We start from the raw sequence: 6133 nt of genomic DNA on the forward strand, positions 1-6133 counted from the left end.
GTTTCGAGTGGAGACATCCAACTGAGGCCACTTCGGGGTCCAATCCATCACGCGATATCCACCACCGGACCACCAATCATTGCGAAGTCTGCCTCAGGAAGCTGCTAAACAGCAGTAAGTTACTATTTTTAAATTATTTACCTCGCGAATCTATAGATCACTCTCTAACAAAACATTAACTCTCTCAGTCTCTGCACTCTCAATTTTGTTTCCATAATTCACCTATCCTTATCCTTATCCTTCCACGTTCATCGATTTCTTCGATGAACTCTATACCCCTTATTTGAAAGTTCGCTTAATACGCGAGCTTCACTCTTTTATTTCCCTTCCCCTTGTTAAGCAGAGCCTGACATTAAATTATGACAATTAATCGTAGTGAGTGATCGACAACGCGTACGCCCTTCCCGTGCAGCCAGGCGGCTACGCGGCCTATGCTTAAGAGAAGCCCGTCGCTTATTAGATCAAGCATACCGGGAATTCTGCAATAATTTAGTTAATAACGATAACTTAGATCATGATAACGCTAATTTAGTTAATGACGATAACTTAGATCATGATAACGCTAATTTAGTTAATGACGATAACTTAGATCATGATAACGCTAATTTAGTTAATGACGATAACTTAGATCATGATAACGCTAATTTAGTTAATGACGATAACTTAGATCATGATAACGCTAATTTAGTCAATAACGATAACTTAGATCACGATAATGTAACTAATAATCACGATCATCCGTCGAGAATCCTCCTCCTCGAACTCCCTCACCTGCCATTTCGGATGCCTTAACAGAACGAATCTTTTCCGACACCCCGCCTTTCACTCCAGATTCCTCTATTCAATCAGTCCCTCCATCTCCTCGTCCCGTCTCTCCCGCAGATTCTTCATCAAGCTTGGAGCTCCTCTACGAACTTCCCCCTCCTCGTCCTCGCTACCATTTTCACCATGGAAATCCCCAGTTATTAGTCTCTCTTTTTTCCCAATTTCCAATATCTACTGAACCCCTTCCTCCGAATACTTATACCATAAATTTTGTAGGTGCGGATCCCGATAACATCAGGAATGCCATAACCGGTCAATCACCCGAAGTCCTTATCCCTGTTTACCTCCCGCACTCCCCCCGTCCTTTCTTAGTCCCCGTAGCCTTCTTTTTAAATTTCTTCCCTCCTCCCTCATGCATCATAAAAGAAATATAACCAATATAACTTTAAACACACATACATACATACACACATCCGGTTAACAAAAATTATTTAAGTAATATTATGATCGAAATTAAATATAGCCAGTTAGTCAGTGTTAGTCAGTTATAAATATGTAATTTTATCTCTGGACTCTGTGAATATTTCATCTTCGAACTTATAAATTGTTGTCACATGCTATAACACTGACTGACAAGAAGCTTATACTCTGATGGTCTATAATTATAAAAAAAAAATATATATATATATGATTTAATGGAATTGTTCATTCGTTAATATTTTGCAATGGAATTTATGCAATGTTATTAAACGTAATGTAATAGAGTCCTGACTATTTCCTAATTTAAATAGTAAAGTGTAACTTAATTTTAAGTATTAATAATCCTAATGTATTTTAATTATAATAATAACAATAAAAGTAGAATGTATCGAACGTAATGATCCACAATTCGCATTTATTTTAAGATTATAAGACTTCGTATCTACTCCCACTCCGCGTCAGAGATCGCATATGGTCCGGTCCCGAGTTATAAGGATTAAGTTCCTTGACTCTAAAGTCGGACCGACGATCGCACTGGTCAATGGAAACAGGTGTCATATCGTCCCTTCGGGACGTTGACCCATATTTCAGAGTAATAAACTGTGCGTTCGATCCGTTTCTCCATCCTTTTCCTGCGGATGCATGCGAGACATAGCGTCTGCTCTAACGTCCTTCCATGCTTCTCCCTTCTTATCCTTTTCTTTCCCTAAACCTTCTCATCCACATTATCGGAGCTTGGACGTAACACTTGCGTGAGATAAGTAATATATTATTGCAGCAATATGTGAACAGCAACCAACAATTCGTCTGCCATTAGCACACTCACATGCATAATGAGTCACACCGGAAACATCGATACTGTTTGGTTTATACCTCAAAAAACATCTGTATGATGACGGTTGATTGCGATATATTACAGCCTGATTGATTAGAATGAATGACATTTTTAATAGTTCGATATCATTTTTCCGTTTTATAAAAGAGTCTGACTTATACATAAATTCAACGCTGCTTTCTATTAATCTTGATTACAGACATCCGTTTAACCACTGATATTATATAAGAGCGTAGTAATTAACATGTTTATTTCGTTTGAATTCATTGTTTTTGATATTTTGATCATAGTGAATTATTGTTCTTAACATTTAAAATCATATTAGCGATGACAATTATTTTATACCGTTCGAATTCGACATTATAAGTTTGTTAACAGTGAAAATGACCTGATGTGAGTTGAAACGTCTGTTAGAATAAGCCTTTGTTTGTTTTTAATTATTTAGCATTATGACTTCGGTTAGCTCGTAACCCTATTTTTATTTTTAAAAATAAATCGAAAATGTGAAGGGCACATAAGAGTCAAAACGTAATTAAGCTTATATAAAAAATCTATAGATAATATAATATAATTGTATAAAAATTCTATAAAAACGCATTACATGTTTCGGCTTCCTCATTGAGACATTTTCATATGCTAGTTATCAATGTGCAGTCAATATATTAAGCTTATGGCACATGATGCTTGTTTTCTTGCTGGTTTAGCTGATAGGTTTCACACATGTTAATTAACTTGCGAGTTAGCTTGATGTTTGTATATTCTATTGTATATTCTATTGCTTTGTATATATTCTATTGTATAATTTTTTTTTCTTTTTTTATTTCCATTCTCTAACTGGTGTTAAAAGGAGAGCAACCGCAGCTAACCTTCGCCTTCTAATAACTTTCATTTTTCCTTTTATTCTTATTTTTTTATGTGTTTATTAATATTACTACATATACGTAAAGCATATGTTAAATATTATCTTTTTCTTAATAACACCTTATGTGTATATCCTAACCTAAATTCTTTACCTACCTAGCAGTAAATTTCGTAAGAAAAATAGCATCGGATCTATCATAGAAAACTAGTATGTTAGCACGCATATAGTAGCATGCAGTATGCCATGTTTCTAGCAGCGTAGCCAGCACAGTTATTAGCATAATGCCTCGCATGCGATCTAGCAGAAAAACAAGCATTGTGTGACGCCGGCTTTAAAGCTTAAACACAATAGGCACAGGCAATAGGCACAGGCAACAGGGAATAATGAACCGTCCAATCAGAGCTCTGGGATATAATATTAAACTTACACGCCAGAGCTCTGATTGGACGGCTCGTCATTCCCTGTTGCCTGTGCCTATTGCCTGTGCGTATTGTGTTCAAGCCTTTACTTTAGATAAGGATTGACATGATGAGATAGACAATGGTGTTTCAAGGTTATTGACCACAAACGGATGGAAATTCCACAAAGAACGGAGAAGATTAACTCGCATACGATTTAAAGGCCGAATGTTTGGAAATTCTCTTTGTTCTAGAGAAGAAATTGATGTTAAAATTGTTTAACGCGAGCAATAATTTTATCCACGCGAAACACTTACCCCTCAGTCGCCAACTTCATTTCTTATATTCTTAACTTTGTCAGAAAAATTAGAACATCGATGATGATGTGAGAAAATAAATTCTAGTCAGAAAGTTTTCGTAAATTATTACATATTACCAAATATAAATTATACATATGTGTCAAAAAATGAAATTTGAACTTAAAACTGTGTAACCAATACGGCGGTCAGATACTTTCTGAGGGGAAATTAAACAGATTGACAATAACTAATTGTAAGATAAAAATGTCAAATTTTTTTTATGACAGAAATATAGACTTTGTATAGATCCTCTGTGTCGGTTTGTAAATTGAGACTGTTACTTTGCTATTTAATATTTATCATCTCAGATATTAAACGCTTATAATAGCATGGTTCTTCGTCTAAAATTTGGGTATTGTTACAATTAAAATCGTGGTTTAATTGCAATCTATGACCTCTGCTACACGGCACGCTTAATCGAGTTTAATAACATCCGTAGTTATGAAATTGGTCAATCATAGCTTTTCGTCGGGAGAATGGAATGATTGTGATTGGCCAGTTTTATAACTACGGATGTTATTAAACTCGATTAAGGGTGCGTGTAAATGTAGTCTATGATCGGTAATTACAGAACAAGCAGACGTATTCCATCGAATATGGTTGAGATGTTCAGCAATCCTAGTTTTGAGCTGTCTGCCCGTCTGTCCAATAGGGAAAAAAATGTTTGAAGAAACGTTTTTTTAAACATTTTTGAAAACGTTAAAAAAATGTTTAAAGATAACGATTAAGATAACGAAAAAAGTTCCCCTTTTTTTATTAAAAAAACGTTAATTCAAATGTTAAAACAAACGTTTGTTTAATACTAAAAAGACATTTTTTTATATTTCAAGGAAATGTTTTTTTAATGTTAAAAAAAACGCTTTTTTATGATTTGACAAAAATGTCTTTGTAATGATGATAGTAACGTTTAAAATAACAAGAAAAGTCCCCTTTTTTTTTTATTAAAAAAACGTTTATTTAAACGTTTAAGGAAAGGGTTTTTTTAATGTTAAAGAGACGTATTCTAATGTTAAAATTGTATGAATAAAATAATAAAAAATGTTGTTCAACGCAAAAATCTTTTTTTTTAATTTATTATTTTTTATCGACAGTACCTATAACCTTAGATAACAAATTTTATTAATTAATTGTAATTTTTAATTATATTTTTATCTTTTTTACTTACCGGGTTTTGAACTTGAGATCTCAGGGTTATAAGTCTCATACCTTATTCCTTACGCTACTTATAATTGTCGATGAACACAGTACTCATTGTCCATAAATAATATACTTAACGCAATTATATTGGGTTAACTACTCTTTCGTGTTATTTTTTTATTCCGACCCGGTTTTTATTAATTTAAATTTTAGAAAAGAATAAAATTTTTTAAACATTTATATTAAACGTAAGATAAACGTTAAATAAACGTTTTTTTAATTATATTTTAAATAAATAAAGTAAAACAAACATTTAATAAACGTCAAACAAACGTTTAAAAAAATATTCTTTCGAAACATTATTTCAAATGAAAACTTAATGTAAAACAAACTTTTAATAAACGTTAAATAAACGTTAAAAAAATTTATTTTGAAAACAAATCATGAAATGTAAAATTCATTACAAATAAATTTAAAAAACATTCAATATACATTAAATATATGTTATCCTGAAAACGAATCGTGAAATATAAAATTAATGAAAAATAAATGTTTAAAATAACGTTTAAAAAACATTTTCTCTCCATTGGGGCATGATGGTCCAACATGAAATAAACGGTTAGAAAATGTTTCTTCAAGCCATTATTATTTTAAATGAATAATTGATGTAAAATGAACGTCTAATTAACGTTAAATAAACATTTAAAAAATGTTTTTTTCATCGTTACTTGAAGTCAAAAATTAATGTAAAACAAGCATTTTATAAACGTTAAATAAACGGTAAATGTTTAAAAAATGTTTTTTGGACAGTTATTTCAAACGAAAAATTAATGTACAGCAATTTAACATTTATTAAATGTTTGCATTTAATAAATGTTAAATAAATGTTTAAAAAATATTTCTTCCAAACATCATTTCAAATAAATAATTGATGTAAAATGAATGTTTAATTTACGTTAAATAAACATTTAAAAAATTTCTCCAGAACATTATTATAAACAAAAAATCAACGTTAAATTAACATTTAAGAAACATTAAATAAATATTTAATAAATATTCCTTCCAAACATTACGTTAAACGGAAAATTAATGTAAAACAAACATTTATTTAATATTAAATGTTTAAAAAACGTATCTTTGAAACATTATTTCAAAAACGAACAATTAATATTTAATAAACCTTAAATAAACGTTTAAAAAATTTTATTTTGGAAATAAATTATAAAACTGTAACGTCCGCCGAAATTTGCGCGCAGGCGAACGTCACTCTTAACGACGCCAGACGCGTTGCCGTGGC

The sequence above is a fragment of the Trachymyrmex cornetzi genome, unplaced genomic scaffold (genome assembly GCF_001594075.2).
Source record: "Trachymyrmex cornetzi isolate Tcor2-1 unplaced genomic scaffold, Tcor1.1 scaffold91, whole genome shotgun sequence".
NCBI lineage: Eukaryota > Metazoa > Arthropoda > Insecta > Hymenoptera > Formicidae > Trachymyrmex > Trachymyrmex cornetzi.